This window comes from Notothenia rossii, assembly GCF_949606895.1.
Source record: "Notothenia rossii genome assembly, chromosome: 4".
Classification (NCBI taxonomy): Eukaryota; Metazoa; Chordata; class Actinopteri; order Perciformes; family Nototheniidae; genus Notothenia; species Notothenia rossii.
This window is the reverse complement of record NC_136902.1, coordinates 8,194,263-8,212,928: the sequence shown is the minus strand read 5'-3', so window position 1 is coordinate 8,212,928 and position 18,666 is coordinate 8,194,263. Positions and strand designations below refer to the sequence as shown.

Sequence of the window (18,666 nt, the reverse complement as noted above, 5' to 3'; positions counted from 1 at the left end):
TGTGTGTGTGTGTGTGTGTGTGTGTGTGTGTGTGTGTGTGTGTGTTTGTGTGTGTGTAAGTGTGTAAGTGTGTAAGTGTGTAAGTGTGTGTGTGTGTGTGTGTAAGTGTGTGTGTGTAAGTGTGTGTGTGTGTGTGTGTATTTTCCAATTTGTCTCCTGATAAATTAACTATGATGACATTTATATGAATTTGATTTAATTGAATTTAATCCTCTCAGTATAACATCCTAAAACACACACACACACACACACACACACACACACACACACACACACACACACACACACACACACACACATACACACAGATAAATATGAATTATTTACAAATTAACATACATAGATAAGCTAAAATGAAAATTACAAACTGACGACTGTGTTAAAATAAATCTTTGTTTTTTTAACGACTCTTCGTAAATTTCCTCCATTCCTGTTATGGAAATAAAAAATGGAGGACATTATGGTTTATGTGAGCAGGGAGACTCCACACCACCAGGACGAATCAACACCATGATGTCATTACAGAGCTACACCAGGAAACATTGATTTTTAATTAATGTAATTACCAGCTAAAGCTGCACAGACATGAAGTGTCCTTCTGCTGTTGCTAAGCGACTGCAAAAACAGTTGGGTCCATCACATCTATGAAATAAAAAGCTCACTAATTGAAAAAGACAACTGAAAAAACCTCATTTGCAGCCTTTGAAGGAACTAAAAGGAGCACCACCGCCCCATGTGATGTTGAGATGTTGGTTCAGGTATACAGTTTTTAGATGAGAACCTGATTTGAGGCTCAAAGCTGCAATATCGATGACTTGTTGCAGAGATGGAGAGAAATGTTGCTAATAGCTTTCTGCTAACTATTGCTTTGGATGTTAGCGTTTGGCGAGGTTAGCAGAAGCTGAAGCATTAGCAACATTTTGATTCCCAGAGGATGGATTCCCAATACGTTTAATGATGATCTCACTTTCCTGGCATCAGCAGGTCATTAAACAAAGAACCTGTAAACAATACACCTGATAGCATGTTAGCATTCTTATCTTAGCATTTAGCAACAAGCTCAGTATTGCCACTAACATACAGTAGCTGTAGACTCCTACGGTTTATGGGTAATAATCTAGTTGCAAAATAAGGCAGAAAGGGCATGAGGTTGTATATTGTGGTGGAACAATACGGGACATAATTCACTGTGTTATAAAGAGTGTGTTGCGCGGCTTGCGCCACGGACCTGTTAGGTAGCGCACCTGTGGTTTGTTATCATTCTAGCTAGCTTGAGCATGTAATGAAGTTGTGTAAACTATATGGAAAATAAAGTGTGGAGTTCCATACTCAACACGCCGCCTCCGACTCCCATTCATCGGCTCTACAATATAATCTTTAATTAATCATAGGTTTGTTTTGGGTCTAGCATGAGTTAAACCGATCACAGAGTCATCTCCCATTCACTCTAAAGCCAACAGCACTTGCACCTGCTGCTTTGCTATTGAAATAGCAGATCTGGAAAATTGAAGAGGTACAGTAAGCAGTTGTCCTCTGAGGAAACACGTTAAAGATTGACTATGACATCACATCTGCTATCTGAATAACACTTTTTAAATATAAGAACATACCGTAGACTCAGGTAGCCTATCTCTTTTCTGCTGCCTCAAGATAGCAATGCACAATAGTACCCCCAACGACACCTCATTTTAAAACTTTATGAGCGCCGATTCACGCAAAAGATCATTTGCCCCTTACACAATGTGGGTTGAAAATGACAACTACTTTGGTCCAAAAATGAGAGTAGAGCTGAACTGTGGGCTTCTATGTAATAGGGAGTAAGATAAGGCCCCAGGCTTCTTTAGTTGTTTTATAGTCTAATATACAATAGTCCCTGCAGTGAATGATGCAGACTAGAGAGCACACAGGTCTGTGTGTGTGTGTGTGTGTGTGTGTGTGTGTGTGTGTGTGTGTGTGTGTGTGTGTGTGTGTGTGTGTGTGTGTGTGTGTGTGTGTGTGTGTGTGTGTGTGTGTGCGTGTGTGTGTGCGTGTGTGTGTTTATGGTGTGACTGCAGCTCTATCCAAATGAAATACATCCCTGCTGTCAGAGTGAATCAATACTCCTCCCCTCGCCTCATCTTCTCCGCCCTCTCCATCATTTACTTCTTCATCTTCGCCCCTCCTCTTCCCCATTTTTCTCTCACCTCCTTCTACATATTTACCTCTCATCAAACCCAACCTTTTTTCCATCTCCTCTCCTCTTCCATCCGTCCGTCTCTGCAATACTCTCCTCCTCTACTTCTAACCTTTTCCTTTCCTTTTTACTCCTTCTCTGTCCTCCTGTTTTCCGCCCCTCTTCATCATCTCCATCCACTATCCACCGTCCTCCTCTCATCTTCCTCTTCCTCCTCCCTGCTAACGGGGAGCCCAGTGAGAGCAGTTTATCAGCTCAACACAGTAATTACATCGACAGAAAGAGAGAGAGAGAAAGAGAGAGAGAAAGGGAGAGAGGCCTCTGCAATGTCAACACTCTGTCACACCCGCCTGCCATACACACACACACACACACCCACACACACACACACACACACACACATACACACACACACACACACACACACACACACACACAATCACACACAGATGCACACACACACCTTGTTCTGGCACTTCATCACACAATACATGCACGCACATGTTCTGAGCACACAAACAGGTACATACACACACTTTGTGTTTGTTGTTGACTCAAACTCTCTGTTGATGTGTGTGTTGAAGCGGAACTGCTGCTCGAACCTCGATTTATCTCTGTCACTTTAGCACATACACTGTCTGAGAATGTGTGTATGTGTGTGTATATGTGTGTGTGTTTCTCTATGCAAGCATCCATCATACATAAAACACATGTATGGGTCTGTCCACTGTCCAGTCTCTATTATATGCACATGCTGTTTTTTTATAGATGTATTTGTGCTGGTATGTCTATTGTTTGATGTGACTGAAGTCTCGATTGAGGTTAAAGCCAGTTTCTGGAAGACTCCGTGGGGAATTGCATGTCACTTTAAACGTTTTCCAGGCCCCAATAAGGCCACATACGACCCTGCCATAAACAGGTCTCATGATAATCCAATGGTCTGCTCCGGTTGGACCTTGTGTGATTGGTTCCTCCAGAAGAAAGACTTCTTGAAGCCTGGATAGCTCAGTCGGTAGAGCATCAGACTTTTAATCTGAGGGTCCAGGGTTCAAGTCCCTGTTCGGGCGATAAGTCTATTGTGTGACGTGAATATGGTTTTGATCGAAGTCCTCACTGCACCAAATGCTAATAGCATTCTGCATGAGCTCCGCAGTCTCCTTCTGGCCCTAACTAGTCGGCCCTAAAGCCTGTTTGGTGCAAGACTCTTTGGGAATACGCATCACTCCCCCCAAGGCCCCAATAAAACTCTTAGCAACAGACGTCTCTTCCGAAACAGGTCTAATGGTCTTGTTATCTACTCCTGTTGGACCTCACATGATGATTTACTCCAGAAAAAGGCCTTCCTTAAGCCTGGGTAGCTCAGTCGGTAGAGCATCAGACTTTTAATCTGAGGGTCCAGGGTTCAAGTCCCTGTTCAGGCGAAAAGAATATTGTGAGATGTCTGTGAACTCTTGTTGAAGTCCTCACTGCACCAAAATGTTGATGGCATTCTGCACAAGGTCTGCTTCTGGCCTTTGGACAGGCCTCTTTGTTTCTAGACATGTCGGCAACATGAACGTCACTTTAAACGTTTCCAAGGCTCCATTAACACTCTTAGCCAAAGACATCTCTGCCACAAACAGGTGTCGTTGTAATCTGATATGCTTCTGTCTTCAGCTCTGGTTGGACATCAGGCGATAAGATTGCGTAATGTGTGACGTGACTAACAGATTTCGTATCCTGAGGACTGCTCTCTTTTATTTATTATTTTCATTTCGATATTTTGAAATCCATTTCCTGCTTTCAGCCATTGTTCAAAGAGCCCTGAGGGGCAACATTTAGAGAGAGAGAGAGAGAGGCGAGGGACAAATTACAGTGTGCATGTAGGAAAGAGAGAGAGAGGGTGAAAGTGGTAGCCAAGGGATAGATGTGTGTGTGTGTGTGTGTGTGTGTGTGTGTGTGTGTGTGTGTGTGTGTGTGTGTGTGTGTGTGTGTGTGTGTGTGTGTGTGTGTGTGTGTGTGTGTGTGTGTGTGTGAATACATAAATGGGGGCTGCAGAACATACACATGCTGTAATCTTGTCAAGCTGACAGTTTGAAAGCTTCAACAATCAACAGCTCAGTACACACTCTAAAGGTTAAAGGTCACACACATACACACACACACACACACACACACACACACACACACACACACACACACACACACAAAAACAGAATAGACATGGTTATAAAATACACACAGACTATACAGTATACACTCACACTCGCAGTGACACAGTGGGGGGTGATAGTGCAGCAGCAGTAGATTGAAGCGTACACACACACACACACACACACACACACACACACACACACACACACACACACACACACAGGGACAAAGAGGCTGTGGGTTGTGACTATTTATTACAGGGATGTAGAGAAGACCTGGAGAAGACAGTATATAAGAAGAAGTCATATCATCATCATCATCATTTTTGTTGTTGAGGCTGGAGAAAGGGGTAAAAAAAATGTAAGAAATAACCAGAACAAAAGAAGCTTATATATTCTTGCTATCACCCAATTTCATCTTCTTATTTTTATTTTCAATTCCACTCAATCAATGGTCTTCATATGTGACATTTTCAATAAGACAGATAACAGATTTCTCTCACACACCTTCACCGTCTAATCAATGAAATAATCTCTTGCATTCAATTGAATCTGTATGCTTGTTGATTTATTCACAAATTAAATTAAAAGATAAAAAATCATATTTTGATTACATGTCTATCTGGTCATGTGAAGAAAATTGTTTAGGATGTGTTCTACTCTCGGTCATCTCTGTGTTTGTATATGAGATTTTCACAAAGAGTTAGACATTCATGGCAATCAGAAGGTGTGAGGATGTTTTCGAGGTTGGTGTTGACATTTGTTTGTAAATGCTCAGCATGTTTTGAACCTCAAGACATTTGGGTAAATTAGAGTAAATTAAAGTGGACCTATCATGCTATATTGGAAACATATATTGTAGGGCCATACCTATATAAAACATGTCTGTGAAGTTTTAGCTTAAAATACCAAACAGATCCCCCATTGTAGCCATGCCTCATACTGCTCAAACCCCTCTTTTGCAGCCCTGTTAGAGAAACGCGGATTTTGGGTCCTTAGCTTGAAAAAAAAAGAAGAGGAGGCGGAGCTAATGCCTGATCAGAATTCTACCGGAGATAAAGTTAAATTCTGCAGTGATAAAACGCCATCCTGTTCTAAACCACATCAAAGATTATCTCTGAAACAGTATGGAGCTCAAATGCTTTTTCTCTTGTGAGTTTATCACAAGGTGAGTTCCTTTTTTTATTTCCTGCTTTTTAAACACATGTGCTCTACAGTACAGGTTAGCTCTGAGTGTTAGCGAGGCTTGCTAAACAAAGACGAGATTACGTCCAAAACACGTCAGGCATTGTTTCTGATAGCAACTTTCTGTGGGTCCGCTGCCGGTTTGACGTCAGTTCGGGTGGAATCTGTATCCGCTCGTTGTAGCCCCGTTTTTAAAAGATTTGGGTACGGGGGAAAAGAGAGAGGGTTTTATTTTCTGACGCTGCGTGAGTTCCCCGACACACTGGGGACACATAGTTATGTACATCAAAAAGTGCATTTTGGTTGATAGGTCCCCTTTAAGAAAAGCGAACATTGGATTATCAGTCACTTCTTAAAAGGGCTGTTTAGTTCAGATAAAAGCAAAAATACTGCAAGGGAGTATAAGCAGAATATGTTCTTCCTAAATAAATAAACTCTTGCTCAGAGTGAGACTTTTCATGCAACATAAAGTCAGTGGGCACATTTCATTCTTAGAAGGAAGATTCAACATGTTGGAGAATTTACCATTTTGTTACCTAAAATTCAAAGTCTCAGAAACGTTTCTCCATTTGGTCCCTTCTTCCATCTTGAAAAAATGTCTTTGCAACATCGAAATAAAGTACAAAATATGACCAGATATGTAACCAAGCCTCTAACAATATGATGTTGAATTGGTAGAATTTTTTTTACTGTATGTGGTTCAATTCAACAGATGTTTTGTGTATTTTTGTACATAATTTCCACAGATTGTAATGTAAATATGATTTGGTGTTGCGTGTTTCTTTGCACTACTAATTTTCTAATTTCTAAAACATAACCATACTTGTTGCTGTGGTGTGTTTCTGTCCACATTCATTCCGAGATGCGCCATGCATTCATAATACTATCACAGGAGTGTTGAATTCACACAGTCTGCACCTTCTCATTCCTTCGCTTCTTATTAAGCTTTTTCTCCAGGAGCAAACGGCCCGGGGCATATGGTCCTACGTCCGGTCAAAGAGTCCAACTCACCTCTTTAAGTTCTTCTTCATGGCTCTTCCTCTTCTCATACACTCATCTTCAGCTCCTTTTCGGAGTAAAAACGAGAACAAGCAGCGTTAATTCCCCTCATTAGGAAACGAGTTCTGTTAGAGACGTGTGATCGCTTTATTCATGTAAAAACCAAACGATTCCCTGCGAGCTTATAATGAGACGAGAGCGTGAGTCAATGGGCTTTAAAGCTGAAAGGAGTAAATCTTGTTAATTGTCCTCGGGGTATCTGCAGATCTATATCCTCTTCAAATTAAAGAGGGGTCGCAGAGAGGGGAGAAGACACAGAGATTACTAGAGAGAGGGAAATGATGTAAAGGAATCTGTATAAAGAATCAGAAGTCAGTATAATAGGCAGTATTTAACAAACAATCTGAAGGAAATAGTGCATTTGTTGGGGACTATTTTAAGCGGCGGATTCATACACATGTGTTGCCAGGCTAGTGAGTGTTTGTGGCAGCAGGACGGTGTGTGTGAACCATACAATTATTATTGTTTTATATTTGTTTATGTGTTTTTGGGACAAATTAAACGTGGTAACTTGATGAAATCTTAAACCTAGAATATTCAGGTCCATACTCACTCAGTAAAAATACAATTATACCACAAAAAAGGAAATAGAGCATTTGTTGGGGACTATTTTCCGAGGTGGATTAATTCAAATGTGTTGCTGTAGTGAGTGTTTTGGCAGCAGGACGGTGTGTGTGAACATGTAAATGCAAAAGTTAATAAATCGATGTTTTTTTAATCGTTTTTTTGGACAACACTGGAGCTCTTTCCTACACAAGAAGACGAGAAATCAGGCTTTTTTAGATTAGATTCCACTTTATTGTCTTTGCACAGAGTCAGAGTATAACGAAATGCAGTTTGCATCAAACCACAGAGTGCAAAGGGTAACGTGCATGAGGTTTCAATACATTCACATTTCAGATCAATGTACCTAAATGTATAAATATGAATATATGTCTTCTGATAAGATGCACATTTAGACCATAGAGGCTGCATGGTTAAGGCATAAGTACAATCGTAATGAATATTCAATACAGATGTAAAAAGTAGTAAACACACACACACACACACACACACACACACACACACACACACACACACACACACACACACAATGCCTGTTAGGAGGATCATTGCATAGGTTTTCTAATGATGAAGAACACCCAGCATGCAGTGTGTGCTTCCACATCAGGCTCACCTTTGAGAAGACGAGAGGTTAAATGATTCTGCCGGACGGACACAGAGCGGCTGCCTGCTGGCGGTTTGACCTGAGGTTAATGAGTGTGTGATCAAACAGCGTCGCTCTGAGTGATGCTGTAACGAGGAGAGAATCGACTGGGCGTTAATGCTGAAGAGAGAATGAGGAAGAAGGTCACGCAGTTTAAAAAAGGATTCTTCTAAAGGGGGCGATTCACACTGATAGGAGGGGTTTTTAACATCCAGCTGAACAAATGTGCTTTAATCCTTTGTGACATCAAATCATTCCCTGGCTTGTTTCATTAGTTTTCTACTATGTGTAGTGTTACAATGCAGCATCAACCCTCAGCCGGAATAATTAGTATGACAAAACGTATTTAGTGTTACATAAGTCAGTCTGTCAGTAAGGACAATGCTGAAATAGTTCATCCAGTTTAAAGAACAACAATAGGACTTTCTGTTTAAAACCAAATAATCAGCTGACTCATCAGTTTGTCTTTCAATAGAATAATAATCTCTGACCATTTTGATAAACGATTGATTGTAAAAGTAACCTAAAATTGGCTCTCCTGTAGTGTTCCCCTGTTTCTCTCTATTTCATTTTTTATAAAAACAGAATATCTTTGAGTTTAAAATACATTCATAGACAGTTTTTCTTAGTCTTTTTGTCCAAAGCAATAATCCAATCCAGGAACTAATTAACAGATTAATTGATAATGAGTCTTTTCTAGTTGTTTTGTGTCTCTTTTTTTATGTTACTTTTGGGTCATTTTGGGTCTCTTCTTGACATTTTGAAGGGGAAGGCTGGTTCAGATATCATCCATCCCATCCACACTTTAAACCAACCAGACAGCACCTGTTCATTACCTTTGACCTCTTCCTCTGTCAACATGAATTATTACTTAGGTTATGTTAACCTGCCCTGAAGGTGTCTGAGGATCAAAGGTCATTGGACAAATTCAATCAAGGTTGCTCTGTGGAGCTGGAATTAGATTTTCTTGTCAATCGGCACTTTAGATTTTGATGTTTCCTGAGAACTGTGTTCAATTCTTGACTCCATCTTTCAACACATCCACATGCCTCTCAGCCAAATGGATAACAAATCCAACATATTCACAAAATAGCCAGTTTGATTCTAGACAGGAAGTTGTGTCAATTAATACTTATATATCATTTTAATCTTTGTCTGGGGGGGTCCGAAAACCAGTCAGGTTTAACCCTAACCCTAACATGTCACCCATTGAGCATGTTTGGGATGCTCTGGATCGGCGTATACGACAGCGTGTTCCAGTTCCTGCCAATATCCACCAACTTGGCACAGCCATTGAAGAGGAGTGGACCAACATTCCACAGGCCACAATCAACAACCTGATCAACTCTATGCGAAGGAGATGGGTGACACGTTAGGGTTAGGGTTATGGTTTAACCCTAGGGTTTTCGGACTCCCTCAGACCCCCCAAATAAAGCAAAACTGCACGTTTCAGAGTGGCCTTTTATTGTGGCCAGCCTAAGGCACACCTGTGCAATAATCCTGCTGTCTAATCAGCATCTTGATATGCCACACCTGTGAGGTGGGATGGATTATCTCGTCAAAGGAGAAGTGCTCACTATCACAGATATTTTTAGATGTGTGAACAATATTTGAGAGAAATGGTTATTTTGTGTATATAGAAAATGTTTTAGATCTTTGAGTTCATCTCATGAAAAATGGGAGCAAAAACAAAAGGGTTGCATTTATATTTTTGTTCAGTGTATATATCATGGCAAATATTTTAACAAATACATGTATAGACAGAATGAGTGAAAAAATAAAAGGTTAATTAATTTTGTTTCATTCCCATTTACTCTTCAATGTCTACCGTCCATTACAGTTAAGACTTGGGTGTTACCTCTTGTGTTTAAGGAACTTTATTCATGTCACTTATTATCTACACATTTAATATAAAACATAAATCAAACTCAATACAGAAAAAGCAACGTAAGTACAATTATGGTGGCCACAAATGTATTTACAGTAAATACTAAATTAAAATACAAAACATGTTGTGACATTTCTTTACTTCCATGCAGGCTCCAAGAGAGGCTTGTTGTACCTCCTCTGCTTCAGGTAATGACTGGAAGATACCATGTTGGTGGGAACGAGGCAATTAAATGTCATCCATATTTACTGAAACCCAACAAACCAAATGATACAAAAAATATGTTTTTATGAGATTCAAATACCTATCAATATTTAAATGAATCACACCAATCTTTCTAATAAGAGAAATTAGTGTTGATTCTACCTGAACTCCCCCGTCACTTTAGAACTTTGGTTTGCTCCTGGAGCTTTTAGCAGGTGTCTGGGCCTTTAGCTCTTTTAGCTTAATGTATATCTGAGAACAAAAAGTCAGAGGTGAGTCTTTTTGGATCAGTAACCATGTTCTTCTTTATTTACTGCTGATAAAGTGAAGAAAAGGACACACTTTATTGCAACAAAACAAAAGCAGGTAATCTGCTCAAAGTGTGCTGTTGAAATAAAGATGTTACTAGTGGTTTTCATGGGAAATTAGCTTAATAACTTAAAGCATAGCGCTGAAAATGGAATGCCACGGGAAATAAGACAACATGCTGTGTTTACATTAAGGCACAAACCACGTTTAGGGTAGTGTGCTGAAGACAAAACAACACTTAAGGTCATCTTTGCTGTGTGTTGGTTGGTTTGAGGAGTGTTGCTGCCACCTAGTGTCTGAGAATAGTTACTGCACTGCAACACCTTTTTTTAATAGCTCAGATCAAACACGCTGACTTCATTGGACCAGCAGCCATTTTCAAAGCGTGATTTGAAATCAGTAAAGTGCTAGAAGATTAAATTAATTGGAAAAATATTTAAATAGTTGTCTAACCTTCTTTACAAACATTCAAAATAACCTGTTAGTTTAATTGCATTCTCCTTTAACGTGTGCGTCTTTATTTATTTAATTAGAGGGAAACCAAATGAATGTAAAACAACAAACTATGCTTGTTTTTTATTTCAAAGACATGCAATGCATCACTTTATCCCAAAGTAAAACAATGCATACGTTGACCACCAGAGAGCAGCACAGCGCTGAAGGACCTGCATGTGAGGTTTACTGCAGAGGAGACTGTGACATGTCTCCATGCTTTAATGTTCAAACCTCTCTTTATTGTTCTCATGCTGCAGCACCTCTTTTCAGGGGAGTGTGTGGGAGGGAAACTCCCTCTGGAGGTAACACATGCACCAAAACCTATATAACACACTACAGGAAAGGGAAAACACCAAAAAGTATAAAGGGGCCCTTTAAAGTGGTCCTTCCTTCTCTCTTCCCTTTTCCTCCTTTTTGTTTCTCCTTTGTTCCTCTTCTCCTCCCTCTCTCACTTCCATAATAGAGTATTTGAACGAAACCTGATCAGTGCTGAATTGAACAGCATGTCACGTGTTTTTTGCTCGTGCTCTTTCAGTCAGTCAGCAACTCCTTATCTTCTGACTGGCACAGAATCTTTTCCCAGATGAGACGAACAAGTGAATCAGAACATGAAGTAAGTTCATTTTCATCCCAGGCACCGATTCCACAAGACACAAGACATCGAGTCTAAGTACAAATGTTAATAAAATAAAATAAAAAGAAGCAAATGAGCCGTTCCAACACCTTCATCATGCCTCCAGAGAGGTATCTTTAGGTGGCACTTAAACTGATCTTAAACATATTGCATTAAAAGGTTTATTTCCTCAAACAGGGCACGTTGAGAATTAAAGATCAATACGATGAAAAATAGTGTAAGTCCTCCGCACCTCCTGTACGTTTCAGCCTGAATAATGAGTGATCACGCTGCTGCTCTCCCACACAGATCTGCAGCCTACACACACATCATCACAGTTCAGAGGTGCTTTAACACACACACACACACACACACACACACACACACACACACACACACACACACACACACACACACACACACACACACACACACACACACACACACACACACCATGTATACATCACTTCAGGGGACATTGCATTGACTTACATGCATTTCCTGGAGCCTTATCCTAATATTAACCATAACCAACACATGCCTAACCCTAACCCTAACCAAGTCTTCACCCTAAAATTAATGATTCCCCTCATGGAGACCTCCATTTTGTCCCCATAAGGGAGGCGAGTCCCCACAAGTGACTGTGTAAACAGATTTAGGTCCCCACAAGTATAGTAATGCTAGGCCACATATACACACACACACACACACACACACACACACACACACACACACACACACACACACTTAGAGGTATGTTTACATGAACAGGGGCGGTAGATAACAGCAGCTACACAACTTTACAGTTCTCCAAAGCAACATGTTTGTCAGCGATGGAAATGATAATCGAATGTTCTTGTGAAGTCTTTTCACGCAGTTTGGATGGATTATGGTACTGACTAGAATTTGGGCGATAACATTTTACAAAACAAAACACCCACACTATTTTTGATCGTGGTGAAGTTACATATATGTGAACAACCTCATGAGAGAACATTATTTTACATACAGGGAGGAGAGGTACGTCGATGACCAGACTCACACAATGTTGCTCTTTTAATGTTGTATCCTTTATTTGCTCAAGGGGACCGCTATGATGACCTGTTTTAAGATAAATAAGCACTAAAAAGGATCTGTTCTAAAAATAAATATTATTATTTTTAGCTTATGTTGATGATTAGCGGCCGGGATAATATTCTGAATTGCAGTAGTTTTGTCCAGGGAAATCTTGACGTTACTTTTTCATATAATATCTGATGCCTAGTGGTGAAAGGAGTGCCATAAAGTCAAGGTTTCTCAATTTGAAATACATTGTAGAATTTGGAATTAAATTGTGTTTACTGCTTTAGTCTGTAATGTAACTTTAGCTATTCTCAAAAAGAAGAAAATACATGAAAATGATTGTGAATGAATGCAGCTGCACTTTGCTGTCAATGTCTTTGAACACTTTCTAATATTAAACATATTTTGAAAGTTATTCTTCACAAAGCAAGGATAGCAAAAGGCCACCCGATATAATGGAAACATATTCAAGTTGGAGTGTTTCTCTTTTACAATGACTTCACGACAAGAACCACACACACACACACACACACACACACACACACACACACACACACACACACACACACACACACACACACACACACACAGACACACACACACACACACACACACACACACACACACACACACACACACACACACACACACACACACACACACACACACAATGTACTGCACACTTTCACATTAGCCGCCCACACATGGACACGGATCTGACTTCATACTGACATAAATCTGTACACACACACACTTAAAATAGGAGGTTTAATAACAGCTGTGAAGCTACTTTTCTGCGTCTGCATCTCTCTGAAGTTAAACACACACACACACACACACACACACACACACACGAGGTACACATTACACACCCACACACACACAACAATACATACATCATGCTTCACGTCCACACACACCTCTCCTCCCTCTAATCGCTCTAATTATACCATCAACTCTGCTGCATAGTGCAGAGGAGTGGAGAGCCGTGCTTCTGAGGGCTGAAACTGATATCATAAAACATTATTATGATAATAATTAGAATGAAGCTTCTCTGAACTCATAGTAATCTGAGATAATATTCAGTGTTTGTAATCTGACAACAAGTGGACACATTCCTAAACCGCATTAAGAGAACACATAAAAGTGCAACAGCTAATACATTTAGCAACACACATTAGCAGACGTGTCACAAATCAGTGTGTGTCTCTTTTCTTTCCTATACCTTCTCACTGCTATTGCTGTGTTTTATCATGTGAGATGGATATAAAGGAGAGATTCCTGAGTTAAAGAGCTCAAGACATCTGTCAGATTACAGACTGTTTGTTAAACTTGTTAAAGGGGCCCTATCATGCTCATTTTTAGGTTGATATCATTATCTTGTGCCTGTTTTTAATGTTCAAAAAGCTCTTTATTTTTCTCCTTCTGCCTGTGCTGCAGCACCTCTTTTCACCCTCTGTCTGAAACCAGAGCCCAGTCTGCTCTGATTGGTTAGCTGGCCGGCTCTGTTGTGATTGGTCAACTGTTTAGAGATGTCCCGCCCCTTAGCCTATCACGTACAATGTGTTGGAGCGCTAGCCAATAGAAGTGTGAGTGTAACATATGTCACTTTGTTCTAGAAGTAAAGAAGGGAGTCCAATGGAGGCGTTTCAGGCGGCGGGGGGGGGGGGGGTAACTTTGAGATTTGAGTCTTTGCAGACCATTTACATGCACACAAACCTAAATTACACACTGCAGGAAAGTGTTTATTTTATTTTATTAATTAAATTATTTTACATTTTGAAAAAGTATCCGATTTATCCCAGAGGTGTTGTTTGTTTGTTTGTTTGTTTGTTTGTTTGTTTCACATCCTCTGTGAAGCTCTCAGGTACGAAACATTTAAACGTCAGTAAAACTGCATCATGCTTTAATGGCTGGGTTAGAGTTTATTGATTTCTGAACATAACTATTCTCTTATAATCAGTTTCTACAGAGAGAGTAGGAGGCAGTCTGAGAACAGAGAGGAGGGGGGTTATGAGAAGAGAAATCCAAAGATAGACGTCAGGAAAACAGAATTAGAGTGAATATACAGAGATGTATGCTTTTACATTTGGTTAAATAACTCCAATTCCAGTATTATAGACAGTGTCCAAGATGTATTTGAACTCACTATGATTTCAGACATCAGTTGATAGAGAATCGTCAAACAATAAGATACGATTTTACCAATTATTATGAGTTTGGCTGATTTGAAGATTAGTCACCAAGCTGTCAATCAGTGAATCAATAGCCAATCAATTATTTTAGGTCTTTAAATAATGGCAATGATATTTCTACAGCTATTTTGGGTCCTGCAACGACATTATGCACCTTATGTCATGAAAGATGTCAGACTAAGGTCTCTTTAACCTGTTAAGCCCCAAATACCCCTTCGGCGGGTCTTTTTCACAACACTTCTTAATATTAAAAAAACTATGAATGTGGCATACCCTCCTAACGGGAAGAAACTCGGCTAATTGATGATACGAACCATTTTTACCAAAACAAAACACAAGTCTCACAAGAAGGGTCTAAATGAGCCCTGAGCGAAAACATGCTAACACACTTAGCACAGAACTCTAGCTATACTGATCAATATACTTATTGGATCCGCGCAAACAAGTTTAGCTAACATCCTGAGATTCCACAGATTATAGAAATATAAGTATCATCACTGAGCGATTAGAACTCGCGACAGGGGAAGCAAATAAAGACAACACACGACGTAGCTTTAGGTAGCAAAACACGGAGATATGCTCACTTTAGCTGTTATTCTGATCAAAAGTCGTGTTCAATGGCATTAAAACGAGAAAACAGGCTCGGGGCTTAACAGGTTAAAATGATCTGGGGAGGATCTCTATTCGGTAATTTTTTTTGACATGTCATTATGTTACGAAACAGTACGCACAAAAATACAAATGTGTTTACACTTAAGAAGATGTGAAGTGTTGTCCTTTGTCGTCAGGAAACTCTCTAAATAATATATTCCCAATACTTCACTGGTTCAGAGATAATCTGATGTGTGACAGTTCAATCTGTTCTGGTTTCCTCGGTTGCGGTCGGATGGTTTAAAAATCAGCTCCTGACGTCTAACCCTATCTTCTATTCCTTGACCTCTGAGTGAAACCTCACGGGGTTAAGGGATAGTGGATAGGAGAATTCAAAAGGACTTAGGAGAAGAGACTGCGGTACTTTAGAGAATCCGAATGCACTTTCACTATCCCACGTGTTTATGATGCGCCAGCGGACGTCATTGTGTGCGTCTGCTGCTGTGGTGAAACTATGGAAACTACAGTGTTCTATACAACGGACTCCAACATGGATGTTTAATAAGAACGAGGGAATCATCTAGAGACTCTGCACCGTGCTCTGATGCTGTTGTTTTATGCTTTATGAACGTGGACAACAGAGAAACATATTCTTCATGACCAAAGTTGTAATTGAAATAAAAAAGGAAAGTGAAATTTATGCTCGTCACCCTCTCCCTCCGGTCCACATTAATACAAATGATCCCAATACGTATGATTGTATGAAAATATCTTAAAATCAATACAAATGTATTTATTATAAACGTTAGTCCTTAACATCTATCACTGTGTACATCACCATTCAAACATCTTTTAAAAGTTGAACAAACCCCACACAGCTCAGTGAAATGATGACTTTATTTGATCATTCCAGTAAAAACTAACGTTCATATTTGTCTTTTTGATTATAATACTGATGAACGTTCAAAACAAAGCACTTTGGCAACTTACCACATACGTTTTAAAATGCTTAATAAGCACTGTAACTTTCATGATATAATTTCTCCGTCATAATAATTTGTTTCCGTGAACGGCCGACTGTTGTGTGACGGAAAATGCTGCGGCTGCAAGGCATTGTGGGGCAGCATTTTCTCCTCTCCTTTCGGTGAGGGAGGTCCAGTGGTTCCTAAGCGTAAGGAGGTTATAAAGGAAGTTTGAAACATCCTTTCCTATCATTCTAAAGAATTCGAACGGCACTTATCATGGCTGCCAGTGAGGGACTTCCGGGTCATTTCACTCCGTTAGGAAGGTTCCCAAGCTAAATGGACTATTCGGCTTCAGCCCTCCTGTTTTCTAATCAGCTCCAAAATGGTGTCCATGGGGTTCTTGTTTCCTAATGTGACGTCATCTTCATGCGTCAAGCCCGTGGCTGACGTCAAAGCAGAAACTAAAGCAGCATGTCTCCTTCTCCCCTTTTCTCCCTTTCCTCTCCTCCATTTCATGTCTCTCCTTGTCTTCCTCTTCTCTCTCCTTGCCTCCTTTCTTGCATAGTTTCTCTTAAATCCATGTCTTGTGTCCTTTCTTTCTCTCTTCCTCATATCCTCTACTTGAGTTATAGGCAGCCTGAATTCATGAAAAAATGGTAAGAATTGAAAAACGAAGAGATAAGTAACACAAGACAGGAGGAGTAGAAAGAGGAGAGTAAGGACTAAAGGGGAGATAGGAGGAGGAGGGGAAAGGGAGAAAGCAGAGAGTGAAGAAAAATAAAGACAGGACAGGAGGAACAGCATGTAGACGAGATTATGAGAAGGAGGGCAAGATCCAGAAAAAAAGAGGGGTGAAGAGAGAGAGAGAGAGAGGAGGAGGAGGAGGAGGAGGAGGAGGAAGAGGAGGAGGAGGAGGAGGAGGCGTCCTGCAGGTGCAGCAACAGAAGTGCATGCAGGATGCTGATGAACAGAGTCATCAGAGATGAGGGGAAAGCAGTGATCTCTCACTCTGCTGCAGTTTCAGACTTTTAAAACGCAGAAAGGTGTAGGCTGAAGGTGTAGCAAGTCGCATAGCTCTCTCTGCACTGAACACACATTTATCATAACTTGCTCATCAAACTCTAACTGACACATTTCTAAAATGTTGTCCCGTTCCTGTTTTTTATTTAGTATGTGGTCATAATTAGCCCTGACAGCAGTTGAATACAGTGGTGCAGTGATGACGTGTTTTTGTAGGCCAACCCGGAAGTTAGCAAGGAATCCCTCGACAAAAAGCTATGCGATACTTCCATTGGATTTAGTCAAAAAGGTCAATGGCAAACACTCAATTTATGATAGTTGCTTACGAAATCTCTTAATAAATACGATATAACCATTACTTTTATAAAGTAGTTGAAGCATACATGTAGATGCAATCACAAGAAGTAAAAAGCAAACATTAGGCTTTAAAGGAACTTCGCATGACTTCATGTCCCCAGCGCTAAGCTAAAGGCGGCTAATATTTGGCGTGACGATGCTTAGTCGTCTCATTTAGACACTTGTTAGCGATAGCCTATTTTCAAGACAGGTAAAACCTTTAGACACTTGTGGGGTATTTACTGACGTATATTTAAATGTTATAAAACAAAATTGTATAGGCTATGCTTGTATCTACCGCAGACAATATTTAGCCAATCCAAGCAAAACGTATTGATTAAACCATCGGCTTCAAGACAGTGGGCCCAGAAGTGCTAAAATCCTAACTCATTTCCAGGTTTAGGGTTCAGTCCTGGGGAAATAGATAATTGTTTTTTAGTGCCAACAGAGTGATCGCTCTTTTCGGTGATAGAGGATCTTTGGCTCGTCTGCAGCCACAGCTCCCAGCAGCTCCTGATGACAGAGGCTAGTGTGTGTGAGAGTGTGTGTGATGGGGATTATTGTTATTCTGCAGCAGAGGACAGAGGACCGACTCACACTACAGGTGAATTTCTATCAAACAAAATCAATATCTGTCTTCGCGAGGTTCAGCTTGGTGTTAAACGGCAGTGTATGCGTGTGTGTGTGGACTGTGAGTGTGTGTGTGTGTGTGTGTGTGTGTGTGTGTGTGTGTGTGTGTGTGTGTGTGTGTGTGTGTGTGGACTGTGAGTGTGTGTGTGGTCGTGCGTTTTCTGCTCTTGCTCAATGTCCGCAGACAGCAGAAAAAACTCAGTGCTGGTGATTTTTTTAATTTGAATTACAAGGGCTTTATAAAAAATCCTTCATCACGTTTCCTCGAATCATTCACCATATGCGTCGATAATTAGGCTGACGGTTAGTTGGTTTTCCAAATACATAATACCGTAATATGCGAACAGGTAGACCAAAGATAAAACCTAAAACACTCTAATAATATTAATGTATAGACGTTTATGGAAATCTTCATCAGCCCTGTTAGAAACCACGTTATATTCTTCTTCTATGGTATTGCTACAGCATGGTGTGATGTATGGAGGCCTGCTCCAACATCTTATTTCCACTATATGTTGTATTTGAATTATCGTGAGCTTCCAGTATCCCCTGGCGGTAGATGTGTGTGTCATTTACTGGAGAATGTGATTGAATTAGTGGGC

General features: G+C 40.3%; 1 protein-coding gene across 1 annotated transcript in view; it reads left to right on the top strand.

Annotated features, from left to right (window-relative positions):
• The first annotated feature begins 17,916 nt into the window (after nucleotides 1–17,916).
• Nucleotides 17,917–18,666, top strand: part of LOC307036199 (IQ motif and SEC7 domain-containing protein 1-like) — a 141,898-nt gene continuing 141,148 nt past the window's right edge. The window contains exon 1 of the mRNA XM_079676276.1: nucleotides 17,917–18,038. The gene's annotated coding sequence lies outside the window, so the exon portion shown is untranslated. The remainder of the gene's footprint in view (nucleotides 18,039–18,666) is intronic.